This window comes from Papaver somniferum, chromosome 7 (assembly GCF_003573695.1).
Source record: "Papaver somniferum cultivar HN1 chromosome 7, ASM357369v1, whole genome shotgun sequence".
NCBI classification, from domain to species: Eukaryota; Viridiplantae; Streptophyta; class Magnoliopsida; order Ranunculales; family Papaveraceae; genus Papaver; species Papaver somniferum.
In genome coordinates, this window is record NC_039364.1 from 89012236 (window position 1) to 89030842 (window position 18607).

At 37.0% G+C, this 18607-nt stretch overlaps 1 long non-coding RNA gene across 1 annotated transcript; it reads right to left on the reverse strand.

Annotated features, from left to right (window-relative positions):
• Positions 1–887: 887 nt before the first annotated feature.
• LOC113292809 lies at positions 888–1337 on the reverse strand. Its single transcript, XR_003331880.1, has 2 exons — positions 1188–1337; positions 888–950 (listed from the first exon to the last, which is right to left on the reverse strand). It is a non-coding gene; the product is annotated as an uncharacterized LOC113292809 (long non-coding RNA).
• Between the last annotated feature and the right edge of the window lie 17270 nt (positions 1338–18607).

Genomic DNA, 18607 nt, shown 5'->3' on the forward strand with positions numbered 1-18607 from the left:
GAGTCAGAAATCTAAAATTCAAAAGGTTTGATTCAATCTATCAATTATGAACTATCCAAGTTGTTAACAATCTCAACATGCAAGTCAACATCCAAAAATTTGCACAATAAAACAGTTGTGGACAAGAATATAAAATAACGATTCACCAGGCACAGTCGCGAAAGCTAGGAACCTTGATTCTGTTTATAAGCCAATGAGCATGTCAAACAAATAATAATAGAAGACACTTGAAGACTGAAGTTAAATCTAAACTAACTCAAAGAAGTTCCAAACTATCACCCATAGCAAAGATATTGATATTCGTAGAAAAAAAAGTATAATAGTCTTTCATAGAGCAAATATGTGTATTTTCTTAAACAAAGCTCCATCTCTGTCTAGTTATACAGAAATCTGCAATGACATGTAACTGGCCTTGATGAGGACATCCAAGCCTTAAGTCCTACATATGTATTTCATTCAATGCTTATACACCGCAGTAAGATAAGAAACTAATAAAGGAGATCAAAACGAGTAGCACGAATACAGAAACATTCATAAATGTTTGTTACCATTCTCATGTGTATCGTGTTTCGTTTACATCTGCAAGTATAAATTTGCAGGCATCATATATCAAAGATTGATTACACTATATGCCCTAATTGATTTCTTTGACTTGAGATATCTATTAGATGTCCCTAAGGATGATACAAGTGAAACAAGGATGGACCCTATGTTGCTAACAGTGATAAGAAACACCAAATTGTTCATTTAAAAACAAACCACAACAATGAATCAAACCGAGAGTGTTTGCATAACAAGAAAATCACAAGAAATTGTACACAAATTAACAAGTTAACTAATTGGCTATGCATCATATAAATCATCAACAAAAAGAGAAAAAGAGTGTATTAACAAAGGAACCATAGTATTATCTCATATTGACCTGACGTGATTGCCTCAAAACGTCCAACCTGAAAATAGGAATTAGGGAAAACATCAATTGCATAAGCATAGGAATAATGAAGCATCGATTAGGGCAGAAAAATAACTATAATTAGATTTAGAATAGTAATCTACAGAAAGCCCTAACAACAATTTTTATCTGCAATTAAACGAAATCTCAATCGAGTTAATAAGTTGTCTGACAAATTACGTAAAATAGTAACGAAATCTCATGATTTGGTGAAGAACACAAGAGCGGTAGAAACCTTTCAGAAGAAAATGGTCCAAGGCCTAACGAAATAAAAAAAATTGAAGGGAAATATCAGATGCATCGTTACTCTTTAGATAGATAGCGGAGATTACAAAGAAGTACTGAAAGATAATTGAAGGAGGAGCCAGAGGTAAAGCTTTCTGTATTTCTTTAGATTTTAATACAGTATATAATAACCGTATATAAAACGTGGTTACCGGTTATCTAGCAGGTAATTTATTTCCACTTTATTTTATTTTATTTATATATATATATACTTTTACTCTTTTTATTGGGATGGATAATTTGTCACACTTTTAAGTATGACAATATTAATTACAATAAAATGTAATTAGATGAATACTTATTGTTACACTTTTTAATGATGTCACACTTATTTGTGTAACAAAATCTGTCACACAAATTAGTGTAACAATTCAGTGTTACAAATTACTCAATTTGGTGTACGGGGTTTCTCGGTCCCACATGGCTCGTGGCATGTTGTGGGGCCTAAAGTGGCGTAATTTAGGCCACGACCAAAGTTAGAGTTTCAACTAATTCACTAAAGGAAATCGTGTTCTAGTTGGGAAACCTTGACCAAACTCTGTTATGGCGTTGGCCACGAACATAAAGTGGGTTAGCATGTAGGCGTGCTATTTATGGCACGTTGGCACGTTCGACACGCTGTTGTGGCAAAGTATCATGTTTGGCATGCACGTTTAGTGCATTGTCGCGGCATGGCATGTTTGGCATGCTTCCACAAAGTAGCATGTTTGGTGCGGCGGAGTGGCATGTCCGCATGCCGTTCAGCTCATTGGCGCAACATGGCACGTTTGGCATATTGGCGTGGTTTTCGGAAAGCCAATGGCTTTGTGACCGTTTGGCGCAGTTTGCCTCTTTTAACACTATGGCAAGTTTGGAGCAACCTGATTGGTCGATAGAAAGAGGGCCGACAAGCATTATGGACGCCGCCTCATTCCAAATGCGTGTGGCGCATTTAGAACGACCTGATTGGTCGATGCAAAGAGGGCCGGCAAGCACTATGGGCGCGGCCTCATCCCAAATGTGTGTGGCGCATTTAGAGCGACCTGATTGGTGGATGAAAAGAGGGCCGACAAGCATATGGGCGCGACCTCATTCCAAATGATGTGGCGCATTTAGAGCGACCTGATTGGTCGATGGAAAGAGGGACGGCAAGCACTATGGGAGCGGCCTCATCCCAAATGTGTGTGGCGCATTTAGAGCGACCTGATGGGTCGATGGAAAGAGGGCCGGCAAACACTATGGGCGCGGCCTCATCCCAAATGCGTGTAGCGGATTTAAAGCGACCCGATTGGTCGATGAGAAATAGGGGTCGGTCAGGAAACATGGGGTGTGGCCACTTGCAAGTGGCTCCGGATGGCCTACGGCATGGCCGCACCTCCCTTTGTTGCTGCTCCTATCCCGCGGCTCCTTTTATTCCTTGTTTTCTAATTGTGGGTAGGATTTTGCACCTACTAATACATGGCGGATTAATTTCTTAGTTCACCTAGGCTTAATTTCGACGGGCAAGGTTTATTATACCGCGAAGGGCGCAAAACCCTAATTTTTGCAAATTAGTCAGGGTAATATCTGAATCTTGTGGATTATCATAAAATTGATTGAATTATATGTGTTGACACGGAGTTCTTTAAGTTTATTGGCAGAGAGCAGTATGCTTTCCGATTGAGTACTTTTATGCAAGGACCTTAACCTTGATACTTGGAAATTCGTGCTACTCTGCTGCGAGTAAACACAAATTGTCATGCCATATCAATATTAAGGGTTCAGCCGGGGAACATAGCATAAGAAAAATACTCGGCAGGCTCCGGCATTAGTGAGTAATGCATCTAGGAGCTTATACACTCATTAGGCTCTATACTAGTGAACAATTCATCTAGGAGCTTGAGTTTCAATATAATATGAAGAGAGACATATGCACTCATCATATTTTGATATATTCTCCAAATTCCCTGCGGAATATAGACATATCAATGTCTACGACATCTGATGTCGGGTCAGGTAGATAGACTTTTACAGTTTTCTCCCTATACTAAAAACCACCATCAACAATTATGAAACCTAGCGGAGGTCCGACTTAATAAAGAAAGAGCCGCAGCACAACAACATGCACGAAAAAGGCGAAGGGAAAATACCAACGAAGTGAAGAACGGAGACTTCAAAGTTCCTGAAGCCCCCTTGGCTCAGGAAAAAAACACTAACACTGCTCCGGTATTGGATACATCCGCCAAATGAAAATTACAGAACATCACTCTTCTACAACCTCAGAAGCCAACCTTCTCGCCGGTAGAGCCAACGAAGAAAATCAACATTGGAACTGAGAAGGAGCCAAAGATGATCACCATCGGAACTTTACTAGAAAGGGACAAGGAAGTGCAGTTTCAGAAGCTACTCAAAGAATACGAAGGTATCTTCGCATGGTCTATGGAAGATATGCCAGGAATTGATTCGGACTTGGTCTCTCAACATCTTCGGATCAAACCAGCTGAAGCTGCGCCGTTTAAACAATGCATTCACAAAGTAGCAGATATCTACCAGGAGGCAGTAGAAAAGGAGTTGCAGAAGCTCCAAGCAGCAGTGAAAAACGGGGGTCTAACAACCACACCCAATATTTCGCATAGCAATTTGTATGTACTAACTCCAATATACTTTCAAGAGAATCAACTAGGTAGTCAAAGTATATCAAAGTGTTATATCTCAATTTCTCAATTCAATATGCAATCAAACAAATAGGAATTTGCGAGTCCTATTGAATATACGAAATGACTTGGATGGTATCAAAAACCAATATCCAAGTGTCAATCAATTTAATCAACAACCAAAGGTTGGATTCACAATTGATTGAACTTACGCACAACCTGTGATATTTCAATTATATAAAGAAAATATAATGCGGAAAAGAAATAACACACACACCAGAATTTTGTTAACGGGGAAACCGCAAATGCAGAAAAACCCGGGACCTAGTTCAGAATAAACACACACTGATTATAGGTTGTTACACAGATTTCCTACTACCTATTCAGACTAGATGTAATACCTGCTTCAGTTGTATTCAAGCACTTGTAGAACTCCTAGCAGAAAGCCGATTCTTTTTAGAAATTCTTCTCATATAAATTCTAGCAGAACACAAATTCTCTTTATAAGTTATTCCCGAAAATCTTCTGGCGGAACAAAGTTCTCTTCAGAAAATACAACAACACGGTTGATACGATTTCCCATTAGATGTGAATCAAGGTTTTGAAAGTCTTGTGTTTGTTTTGAGAAAAACAATTACTAGGTAAACATAATATCAAACAAACTTGTAGATTAGGGTTTATTATACTCTTCAAAAATGGAAGAGAAACCTAATTATTCTACAACAAGAACAACTAAAATAAATATAGAGATATCTTGTTTAAAAATTCTTAAGGATTATTACGAGATACCTTAATCGAAGTTTTCTTTCTAGTTATGATTTCGACTAACAAGTGTTGGTATATGATCGAGAACTGAAATCTATCAAAACCTATGGTTTATGATCAACAACTCTTGAATGGTCTCATGTCAGACGAGAGGTCCTTAGAATAGACAAGAGGTGAAAAACCTATATTACAAGTTGTATAATCAATCACGAAGATTAAATCCAACTCGGATTTGTGATCCCCAATACAAAGACTTTTATCTCACTCTTGTTCACGAAGAACAGAAGACATGGAAAACAACCTTATGAAGCTTACACCTATTTTCCAAAGGGGATGAAAACGTATAGCACTCACGAACCCTTTATTTATAGTGAACAAGGTAGCTTGAAAGCTAAGCAAAACTATTTTCCTTTTTCAAGACTCTCCTAATTTTGGGAGTCTTTTCTAAGTTACAAATCTTGCCAAAATAATTAAATAAATAATTAATTTAGCAAATATTGTATTTATGTGAACAAATCACAATTTATCTTAGGAAGGAGTCACAAACACTTTAATATGGTAAACAAATATGTTTGGAGTAATAGCTATCTTGCCTAGATAAGGAAACATCAAAAACTTGACCAAAAATGGATTCTGGTCACGTAATTGGGCTCAAGTCCGTGAATGGTTACAAACAGTTCGTGGATTGTTTCCTACTAACGAACGGCAACAATTACAGCAACATTTATAATTGTTACTTTAATAAATCACTCATAACGTCATCGTTATAACTCAGAATTGGGTGATTCTTGGCTCGTTGAATTCGTAAGCTCAATCAATATAACATGAGAACCTTTTCAGGGATAAAGGTTATTGTCACAAAAGTGGTTGCTCAAATAACCTCAAGTATATATACATAAATGTAAATTTACCATCATAGGAATTGTTCCATAGAGTGAGGATTTGTTTGGATAGATTAGAAAGGTATAATTAAACAAAAATCCAAATGAAATCAATTACCATATACCTTTGTTGATGAAGTCCTTGTTGATGTCTTCTTGTAGTTGAAAAAGAGGGGGTCTAACAACACCACCCAATATTTCGCCTAGCAATCTGTATGGACTAACTCCGAAATACTTTGCTAGAGAATCAACTAGACAGTCAGACTCAATCTAGATAAAAGTATCTCAAGGAGTTAATATCTCTCTCTTGATTTGATTTTTACTCAAGCTAAAAACAATAACGAGTCTTTATCAAATACAAGGATTAACTTGGACGGTACCAAAGACCAATGTCCAAGTGTTAATCAATGAAATCGACAACCACAAGGTCGGATCTCCAATCGATTAACCTTTAACGCACAACCTGTATTATTTCAATTATAAAGATAAACAATATAATGCGGAAAATGAAATAACACAGACACCAGAAATTTTGTTAACGAGGAAACCGCAAATGCAGAAAAACCCCTGGACCTAGTCCAGATTGAATACACACTGTATTAATCCACTACAGACACTAGCCTACTCCAAGCTAACTTCGGACTGGACTATAGTTTAACCTACTGATCCAAGGTATAGTTGTACTTTTACGCCTCTGATCCCAGCAGGATATTGCGCACTTGATTCCCTTAGCTGATCTCACCTACAACTAAGAGTTGCTGCAACCCAAAATCGCAGACTTGATAATAAACAAATCTGTCTCACACAGAAAAGTCTATCAAAGGATAAATCTGTCTCCCACAGAAAAACCTTAGGTTTTTGTTCCGTCTTAAGATATAAAATCAAGGTGAACAGGAACCAATTGATAATCCGGTCTTATATTCCCGAAGAACAACCTAGATTAATCAATCACCTCTCAACAATCCTTCTTGACTACACAAGCGGTTTATCGAGGAATCACAAACAGTGAGACGAAGATGTTTGTGACTTCTTTATCTTTCCTATCGGAGAACTCTCACGATCTCAAGCTAATCAATAGATTGTACTCGTAGGATAGAAGATGCAAGATCAGATCACACAACTACGATAAAAGTAGTATCGGTCTGGCTTCACAATCCCAATGAAGTCTTTAAGTCGTTAACCGGGTTATAGAGAAGAAAACCAAAGGTTAAAGGAGAATCGACTCTAGAGAGCGCACTAGTATCACACAGACGTGTGGGGATTAGTTTTGCACAATGATAGATGTCTCCTTTATATAGCCTTCAAATCAGGGTTTTGCCTTAGTTACAAAGCAGTCCATATTCACCGTTAGATGAAAACCTGATTTAGATTCAAGCTAATATTTCTCAACCGTTAGATCGACAACTTAGCTTGTCACACACACTTGGGTAGACGTTTACTGGGCTTGTAAAAACCATGCCCAAACGTGTACGTGTATGTTGATTCAACATAGTAACCCAAAAGGTTAACCATATGAGCAATTCATATTAACCTAGTTCTTCATCACCATAACTAGTTCAATTGACTCAAATAAACTAGTTAAAGAGTTGTTCAATTGCTATGAGATCTTATGTAACTACACAAGACACAATTGAAACAAAGATGATTCGATTCGATTGAATCGGCTCATGAACTTTATAGCCACGGTTTGCATAAAGCATTCCTTAGTAATTTAAGTTTCATGTTCAGAGCACATCTTTAGATCATAAACACTTAAGCTCACAAAAAAGTTCGCGGACTTAAGGCAACCGGCAGAGTTTTCCAAACTCAGCAGAAAATCTCGGCAAAGAGACTTCCGCCAGTTCGCGGACTAAACACGCAAATGAGTTTTTGGAAAATCCCAGCAGAAATTCTCGGCAAGAGAACTTCCGTTAGTTCGCGGACTTGGCAAAGCCAATTCCTCCGGTTTTTCTCAATCAACAAAGTTCGAAAAGTTCGGATTAAGGAATACATGGTTATGTAATCTAAACTCTCATTCCAATCATTGAGACATTCTCAGAGGATGTTATATAACCGTTATTCACAGACCGTTTCACGTCAGAGCAATTCTCAAAGTAATTGAAACTTTTCATGACTTTCTCACTAGGTGAAGATAAACTTGATCAAAGCGAAACGCTTTACCAACACACGATTTCGAGAAAAAGATAAGTAGTGAATACTCAGCTCGAAATGTCAAATGTGTATGATCCAGTCTATATAGCATACGACTTTTTGTCTCATAAGAAGTAGGAGATATAATAGATAGACTTTTGAGTGATAGATAAGTTCAAGTCTCCACATACCTTTTTGTTAATGAAGTTCCACGGTTCCTTGAGTAGATCTTCGTCGTTGTATGATGAATAGACATGAAGTCCTTGAGCTCAACTACACTTTTCCATCCTAGTCCGAGACTTAGCTATAATAAACTAGAAATCAAGACTAATAGTTTTGATCACTAACATTGACAAACATGCTTGATATAGCAACGCATGCGAGGTCGACCGAGCTATGCTCTAACAATCTCCCCCTTTTTCAATTTTAGTGACAAAACTATTAATACATATGGAATACAAAAAAGATAAACTTTAGTGGATCTTATTCCATAATCTAATCTTCAACGTTCCTTGAAATCTTCGTCCTTCCAAGTACTCCAATGATCCCAAAGGTTGTAAGTTTAGCACCACAGTTGTTGAAGATCCGTAGCTATAACAATGAGAGAAATCGAGATTCTCGATCATTATTATACAGTGTCATAGTATCATTATGTAACTTCAAAATCCAATTGCATCACGACTTTAACAACAATACTATGGTGATATGTATCACTCCCCCTTAGTCAATACTCCATCTCGATCATGGAAACCACTCTCCCTTACACAATGATCCGAAAACCATATGTATTCGTAGTGTGAACTACATTATTTCTCCCCCTTTTTGTCAATAAAATTGGCAAAGGTAAAAGAACGGGATCATAATGAGATTTCCACAAGAGACATTTCATAGACTAAAAGAAAAAAATACATACCAACTTAATTTAGATGTAATCATAAAGCCGAAGCTAAATGCATTCATCAAGGAGTTTTAAGATACAAGATAACCCCTATAAAATTCCACAGCCGCACACCCCGCAAGATATTACCATTAAGCACAAGTTCAAAAGAACTCTCCCCCATTTGATGTCATTCCCGAAAGAACAACAAGAGCGACCTTAATTTCGAAAGAAAAGAAGGATTTTTTAATTGGACACCGAAAACCATGGAAATCATTTTCTATATCCAAAACTCAACCAAATTAATCACAAGTAAACCATGATTAATTTAATTGGAATACGAAACTAAATAAAACCACAAAAGTGATCAATTTAATTGATTGTGCTCAACATAAGAAAACTCACGGAGCTACGACTAAGATAACCACACAGAGATGACTACCTTAATCGTTCAAATACTCAACATAAAGAAAACCTTATGGAATATACGACTACATCAACCAATAGAACATGATTAGTATAGATGTTCATATACTCAACACAAGAACTTGTGGAATATATGAAAAACTCAACTAGATTAATTACAAGAGAACCTGTAATTAATCTAATTGGAATACACAACCAAACTAATCACCCAAGCAATCAATTTAATTGTCAAATAATTTTGCTCGACAAAAGAAGACTTTCGGAGCAAATAACTAAATAACCAATCAATATGATTAATTTAGTTCAAGAATGCTCAACATATAGTATCTCATGGAACAACGAACAAGGCCAATATTAATCGACATAATTTTAAGGTGCTCAACATAAGATACACAATGGATCCTTCACGGTAAAACATAACAAAATGGATCAATGAAGATCAATACCGTGGATAACATACAAGGATCTATTCTATTTTCCATCGCTATTTGCATAACGACATAATAGACTTTATCCTTGTCAAACAAAAGATTTCATCATATTTTCCATCAAATAAATGACTGCATAGGCATAACTTTCGTATTTGTCAAAAGTCCATTCGTCATTTCATCAATACGAAAACCAATTCATGAACGACTTTACTTTTGACAACATATGGGACCTTCAAGTTCACGGACGCAAACAATACATATCCCATAAGCAATTGCAATATCACAAGATCATAAATATTAATACTTCAATAACAATCTTTTCCCTTAGAAGGTAGAATCAATCTTTTTTGCACGGATTTATACCAAAAGTGGTTACCAAAAGCGTATAAAAAGATTTCCTTAACAAAGAAGAACATACAAAGTCATTGACGACTATGCACCATAGTTCACATGAGATGATTGTGAACACTCAATAATATATAGCAATGTGAACTACTACCCATTCTCGAACTTCCTTCTTTGTGATTCACCAACATCACTCTTGTAACAGCCACAAAATAGCTTAGAATAGGATTTCTCCAAAAATCTCAGTGCCCAAGTCCAAGAGAATAGAACAAGTGCAACGAAACGGAGCAAACACTAAAAAACAAGAGACAGGACAAATACCAATATTAACTCATCCAAATTAAACAATTCTCATCTCCATTTTGAAGGGAATTCAATAAGGAAGAGAATGCAAAAATAATAAGGTGAATCCGAGTTCGGACGAAGAAGTTACGGCCAAAACAAGTTTACCGAATATCGATGTCAAGTATGCATACGGGTTTGCGAACTTAAACCCCTGGATTTTGATTTTGAATGCTGTAATGCATACTTGGTATGTGTACCATGTAGTCCAAACATCCCGAACTATTATTTTCAAACCTAAACATTTAAGAACCTTAAACACAGATCAAGTTAGGTAGAAATGAACGATAAGCAAGATTATTATAAGTATTATAAGCAAATAAAAGTACAAATCTTGCTCAAGTTTATAGACATACCTTTTTATATGAATCCAATCGAATTCTACCGCCTTACCGAACATAATATGTGTGCCCCGATTCTTGTGCTTACCTTACCGTATACAAAGCAGGGCATTCCTCGGTGAGGATGCACTTCCAACACAATCAAGTTGCGTTGGGGTGAACAAAGTCTTGCTCACCACAAGTGACCTTTGGATTATCATGAAAAAGATCACTTTTAGAACCTTTCACATCTAATTCCATTTTTCCAAAAAACTTGTTAAGTTCCAACATCATGGATATTGCCTTTTCCATAGTCATGGAGTTTTCTGGAAGATCATTCCTTTTCACGCTCAAAACATCATTGTCTTTCTTCGGTATCCACTTCTGAGTGCGTTTAGGAACAGTCGGAACCTTCTTCCCATCACTCTCTTCTAGAATTCTTGGAAGAGAATTGGATTGACTATTCTTTTGCAAGTTAGTCTTTCTCCAATTGGGAGCATCGGATCTTTTCTTCGTCTTTACGAAGTTATCCTTTTGATAACCATTATGATTATGAAAAGGATTCGTACGACGTTTATAGGCAAATCTAGGTCTATCATACACTGATTCCTTTGCCTAAAGGTTGGACAATTACAACCTGTAACGTTAAGAGGATCAGTCTTAACGTATGATCTTGGTTTCACAACTTCTTGTGATGCCCAAACAAGAACATCATGAAGTTTCTCATTCCTTATACGGAAACGACATCTCCTTTCCAGGTGACCTTTATTTCCGCAATAGTGGCAACATAAGGAATGTTCTTACCTCGATCCGTGTGTGCTAACTTTGGAGGTTGATAATCTTTGCTCTTTTGAACCTTAACTGCCGAAGAAGGTATTTCACTTTTTCCATCAATGGAAACCTTTTGTTGAGAATAATCACTAGCCTTGAAAATTTTTACCTCTTTGCTAGTACTTGGAGCATTTATTCCCTTATAGCCTAATCCTCGTGTATCACGATGATTTTTACTTGCTCCTAGCATAGTGGTTAATTTGCTTGAACTAGTATTGAACTTTTTCAAGTCTGTAGGATCATAATCTCGCAGCAATAATGTCTCAGCGAAATTATTAACAACACAACACAACAGCGTCGCAGAACAATTTCAGAAATGATATAATAAACGACGTCAGCTAAAATCATGAGAAAGATGTGATAGTCCTGCGAAAATTAGAGAGTTTGCGAGATTAACATTTGTAAGGTTGCGAGAATGTCGCAAGCCATATCCGAAAATAAAGGACAGATTAGCTGTCATCCACTATGTATTTCCCTATAAATAGTCGTTCAGTTGTAAAGGAAAGGGAGAGATCTTTTTCTGGGTGAGAAGTAAGTAAATAGGAGAGAGAAAATCTAGAGTAATGGCTATTCTTGATTCCTTTATCTTTTCTTGTAAGATTGTTCAAAGATTCATCAATAAAATTAAGATTGTTAATCTAAAATGAGTTAAATGTTAATGAAATCATATGAGGGGTGTAGTGTAGGATTTCCTGCAACTACATAATGACGCTAGAAACAGGGAGGCTGAAGATCGAAAGTTTAAGATTGTTGTTGAGATTGTTCAAATCAAGAAAGTGATTAAATAAATCAGTGAACCACTTAAAAGAAGAATGATTAGAGTCAATGAAGATGACAAAAGATTGGAGTGTAATATGATAACAAAAACAATGGTTAATGAATTCCATGAAAACATCAAAGGAACAATACATAAACGAAATTTTGAAGGAAGCAAGGTTATGGCGGTTGAAAAGACATCACCCTTGAAAGATTGGGAAAAGCAAAAAATCATATTCATGGCGGCAGAAATACCAAAAGAAAATTTGAACCACACATCTCCATTGGTTATTACAATGCCTATTACGCGAAAATAGAAGGAGACAACAACAAAATCCACGGGAAAATGGATATTGAACAGAACTTTAATCGATACAGGAAGTTCAGTGGATATAATATTTTATCATGCGTTCAGGGGAATGGGATTTAAAGATTAAGAAATGTCCAGTTCAACATATTTTGTTCATGGCTTTGGAAAATCCACAACAAAACCTAAAGGAGAAATAGTGGTACGAATTTCACTATGAGAGATCGAAACACACGTAACACTATGCGTGGTGGATATGGAATCGCCATATAATATGTTGCTAGGAAGACCATGGATACATGCGATAAAAGTTGTAGTGTCAACGTTGCATCAATGTATTAAATTTCCGACACCAAATGGAATAGGTGAAATCAGAGGAGATGTTGACAATGCGAAATTATGTCATCAAATTGAAGTAAAGCATTATGAAGGACAAGCAAAAAGGAAACAATTTCGCAGAAAGTTGGCAAAGGAGGCAAAGAAAGAAGAATAATTTAGAGTATATATGATAAGGGCAAAAGAAGGCAAGGGAATACCCAGCGAAATTTCGGAAGAAGGAGAAGGACCTGTGAAAACAATAAAAGAACCAACACCAATGGGAGAACCCAAGTCCAGTTACACTGCCGCAGAACCAACAAAAGAAGTAAACGTTGGGACTATAGAAGAACCTCTAATATTGAGAATTGGAACCAAGATGGATGTAGAAGAAGAAGAAGAAAGAACTGTTAACCTTTTGCGAGAATATAAAGACGTTTTCGCAGGGAGCATGGATGAGATACCGGGAATAGATCCATCAATTGCATGCCACAAGTTGGAGATTAACAAGAATGTGAGACCCTTTAAACAAAGAATAAGAAAAATCGCAACAGCTTACCATTCCCAAATAGAAGAAGAACTACAGAAAATGATTGATGCAGGAATCATAAGAGAAGCTAAATACCCAGAATGGATAGCGAATATGGTCATTGTCCCAAAGAAAAACAAAGGAATAAGGATTTGCATAGATTTAACTGATTTAAACAAAGCTTTCCCTAAAGATAGTTTTCCGTTACCAGATATTCCTCAAATGGTGGAATCCGCAGCGGGAAATGATAGGTTTCGTCTTTAGATGGGTACAAAGGGTATAACCAAATCCCTCTCGCTGAAGAAGATCAAGAACATACTGCTTTCTTCGCCCCTAGAGGTTTATATTGTTACACGAAAATGCCATTTGGTTTGCAAAATGCGGGAGCGACATACCAAAGAATGGTAGAGAAGGTGTTCGCGAAATGGATACACAAAACATTAGAAGTATACATGGACGACATGTTAGTACAGAGTAAAGAAGCCAAAGACCATGTACATGACCTGAGGGAGATTTTTGAACAAATGCGACAGTATAACATTAAACTGAATCCTAAGAAGTGTACTATTGGAGTTGCATCGGGAAAAATTTTAGGCTACATTGTATCAAAGGAAGGAATACAGGTTGATCCAGAAAAAGTGCAAGCAGTTCGTGGCATGCCAACACCAGCAACAATAAAAGATATACATAAGTTGAATGGACTTCTAGCTTCGTTGGGGAGATTCATTTCGCGATCATCAGACAAATGCAAATATTTTTTCGGTATACTCAAGAAGGGTGCGGAATACAATTGGACTAATGAATGCGAAAAAGATTTTCAAGGGATCAAAGAACATCTTATGAATACAACTATTTTACAAAAAGCAGAATCAGGAAGAATTATTGATCTATCTTGCGACGACGTCGCATGCATTAAGTGTGGTGTTATTGCGAATAGACGCAGGAGTGGAGAAACCATCTATTATATTAACAAAAATTTTAATACTGCCGAGAAAAATTACTCAAAGATTGAGAAGCTAATCTTAGCATTAGTTTATGCATCATTTAAGCTCCGCATATATTTTCAAGCGCACAAGATAAAGGTATTAACAAAAGTACCAATTGAATCAGTGATGAAGAATTCAAAAAGATCAGGAAGAGTGGAGAAATAGAATGCACAAGTAGGCCACTTTGATATTAAATATGAAATTTTGTCTTCACCAAAATCACAAGTTTTTGCAGATTTCTTGGCAGAATTTCCTTTAGAAGAAGATGAAGCGGTAGAAGAAATGACGGATATAGAAGAAGAACACGGAGATCCAAAAGACTTATTAACAGAACCAAATAGATGGGAGATATTGGTAGATGGATCATCAAATGGAGAAGGCAATGGAGTTGGAATTGTTTTAATTTCGACAGAAGGAGTGAAGATGGCTTTTTCATTCAGATTGGAATTCGCATCCACTAATAACGAAACGGAATATGAAGCTGTGATACATGCCTTAAAATTCGCAATATAAATGAAACTAGAAAATGCCAGGATCACTAGTGATTCGCATTTAGTTATTCGCCAAATAAAGGGAGAATACACTACAAATGAAACATCCTTGAAGAAATACAAGAAGCTCGTTGAAGAATTGTCAGCAAAAATCCCAAAAATAAAATGGAGGCACATTTCAAGGAAGGATAACAGACTCGCATACGCTTTTGCTTTCATCTCAAGCATGATGACAAATCCAACTGCGAGATGCATAAAAATACAAACACTTCTGTCACCATCAATCAATAAAGAATAAGAAGAAGTGAACGTGATGATAATAGACGGTGAAAAAGAAGCACAAACGAAAAATATCGCAGATTGGAGAACAGAACTTCATGCATATTTGGCGAAAGGAAAAACACCAAGAAATAGATTGGAAACACACAAGTTAAAAAGCCGCGCAAAGAATTATGAATTAAGATATGGGTTGCTATACGGAAAATCCTTTAATGGACCATCACTCAGATGTTTGACACAAGAGGAAGGAGAAAAAGTGCTAAAATGTTACATAGTGGGGATGCTGGCAATCATAGCGGGGGAAGATCTTTGGCACATAGAGCAAAAATGCAAGGCTATTACTGTCCATACATGCACGAAGATGCAAAACAAATATCAAGACGTTGCGAAGATTGTCAGCGGCATGGAAAGAAAATACATGCACCTGGAGCACCATTGTCATCTTCAACCAGTGTGTGGCCTTTTGGAAAGTGGGGCTTAGATATTGTGGGGCCATTTTTACCAGGTTATGGACAAAGAAGATACTTAATAGTCGCAACAGATTATTTCACAAAATGGACATAAGTGAAGGCAGTACAGCATATTCGCGACAAAGATATCTTTACATTCATATTCGAAAATATCATTTGCAGATTCGGAATTCCTGCGCAGTTGGTATCTGATAATGGGAAACAGTTTGAAGGACAGAACATAGAAATGTTACTTAATGCATTTAAGATAAAATGTGGAGAGTATACTCCTTTGTATCCACAAGCTAATGGGCAGGTAGAAGAAACAAACAAAACAATTGTAGATATATTAAAGAAGAAATTGGAAGGACATCACAGAGCATGGTGCGAACAAGTACATAATGCAGTATGGGCTTATAATACAACTAGAAGAGAAGCTACTGGAATGTCACCTTTTTGTTTAACATACGGAGTTGAAGCGGTGTTACCAACAGAAGTTGTTATTCCGACAACAAAGAGAGAATCTTGGGAGAAAAATCTTAGTGCGGGTTTGATCTTAAAAAAACTTTATGAATTAGAAGAAAGAAGAGAAAGAGATTTACAACATATGGAGAATTATCAGCGAAGATTAGCCCGAGAATATAATAAACGTGTCAAAGTACGCGAATTCCAACCAGGAGATTTAGTTCTGCGAGAGACACCAATATATCAGCGAGAAAATGGTGGAAAATTAGCGAAAAAATGGGATGGACCTTACATCATTAAGGAGATAGTTGGAACAGGAGCTTATAGATTAATGGATCCAGAAGGTAGAGATGTTGGTCATAGACTTGACAGACCATGGAACAGGTTGTACTTAAAAGATATTATCCGTAAGAAGCTTTGAGAAGTTATGGATTCTGAAAGAATAATTGCGAGATTATTCATATCAAAACAAGATCATGATGTGCGAAACTTTCGCAGAGATAATCACAGAACAATGACATAAAAGAAAGGGGCGAACCTTTATGGCGTACACCCTAGTTCGCGAATAAAATTTCGCAAGAGGCAAATGTAAGACCTAAAGTACGTCATATAAGGGGGTACCTGTTGCATGGCTCAGGGAAAGGCTACACCGCCACCGGAACCTGAGTCATGGAGATTTGGGGTCAATAAAGCCCATCCGGGAGAGGCACCTTGGATTCTCAGCTTAAGCATATGACTTAGGTTGGGCGACTAAGGTAATAAGGACTCTCCCAAGGAGTGCAATCTGATCAAGGCGCCGAGGTACACGGTTGAGTCAAGAGTGCCAGGGCGTTTGAAGCGTACCTTGCCATTCTTGACAAGTCTTGGCTTATACTGCACTCGGCCTGAAGAAAACCCCACTTAGGGTGCAGTCTCGTAACCATAAGCCCTATAGGTAAAAGGGATAAGAGGCTGCGAAAACAACTGGTTGTTGTTAAGACTGGATGGGAGGAGCTAACCTTGTATGGTAGAAGTACGCCTCCTTGAAGGGGCAACCAGGGGGAGATAAGGGCGGCACCCTCCATTAGGGAGCTGATAAGTGTCTTAAGACGCAAATGTCATGAGGCTTTTTTCGCAAGGGTATTAAGGCTTGTCATATTTGTGCAACAATCCTGAAGAGGCAATAATACAAAAGAAAAAGATAAGACGAGATCAATGGGTTTTCGCATGAAAGTGCGAAGACGTCCTGCGATTTCGTCGCAAGACGGCAATGTCATGGGGCTTTATTTTCGCAAGAATATTTAGGCCTGTCATATTGTCGCAACATTCCTGAAGAGGCCATAAAAAAAAAAAGTTAAGGCAAGATCAATGGGTTTTTGCATGAAAGTGCAAGGACGTCCTGCGATTTTGTCGCAATGACAAGAGGTGGCATAATAAGACCTTTAATTAGGAAGGCAAAATAAGACCACATGACAAAACAAAATATTTATAAGTATTCATAACAGATATTTTTCGCAAGAAAGATAATGAGAGGCAAGTATGGGAATCAATAAACAAGAGCATTATCTTTCTCACCAGCAAAATACTAAAAGGAAAATTGATTCCAAAGTTGGTTGAAGAAATTATTCGCAAAAAGTAATAAAGATAAGACAATTCAAGAAGATAGAACTAGATAAGAAGCTCATGCTTCAGTATTAATTCCAGTAGAAGGAGATAAAGACGTTCTTCGCCAATGTTCTCATTATCGCCTCTCCTTCATTTCGATTCTGATCTTCTTCGCCTTGATTAGCACCTTGATTATCGCCAGCAATTACTTCTTCAGAAGAGATTTCTTTTTCTTTTCATTTTGATTAACACCAGCAGTTGCTTCCTTAGAAGGAATCTTCTCCATCTTCCAAAAACTATCCTCTGCACCACTTTCATAATCATAATCACTGTCAGCAGGACGAGGAACTTCATCATCATCTACTTCCAAAGGTTCGATTGATGTAGGAGGAAGAGATTTAGACAATAAAATATCATTTACAAGGACTTCAGCCCGGAGATGAACTTGACGAAGAAGTGCTCTCTGATGATTCCTATCTTGAATATCCTTAAATAAGCAAGATAATCAAGTCTTCTTTCTGCTCGGTCGCGAGAACCAGTAAGGACAGAGACGAGTAATGCATTTTCTTTGCGAATTTTGGCATATTTAGCCTCCAAAACAGAAATGGAGGAATGAAGATTTTCTCAGACTCTGCGAAAGGTAGAATACAAAATTTCATAAGATGAAGAACTCAAAAAGATATGACAAAGAAAAGATAGTTAAGGCAGTCAAACTATTATGACTACCTTCCTTTTGCGAAATAAGGTGTTGAATCAAGGTCAGACAACTATTCTCCCAACGGTCCATTGCGTCATCAAATTTATCTCCAACTAAACCTTTAAGTCGAGACTGAAGATTTTCTCTTTAGAAATAAGAAAGGCATTTTTCTTCGCAAGAGAAGAATAAGATTCTTCTAATTTGGAATATTGTTCTTTAAGTTGATTCGTTTACACTTAAAGCTATTCTACCTTGAATGAGTGTATCTCTTTCAGCGATAGATGACTCTGTTACTTCTTTAAGTTCATTTCTCAAAGAGCGAAGAGATTGTTCTTGGTCATCACATACTTTCTGAAGAATGCTAAGTTGTTGCGAAGATATCGCCATCTTGTTTAAAAAGTTCGCTTCTCTTGAGATAAGGTTTTATTCTCATCTGATAAAGTTTCCATCCCTAAATTAGCTTTAGTTAAAGAATAAGAAAGGCGAGATATTTCATTACTTAATAAAACTAATTGGGTATTTTCATTGGTAAGATTATTTATATGATCAAAG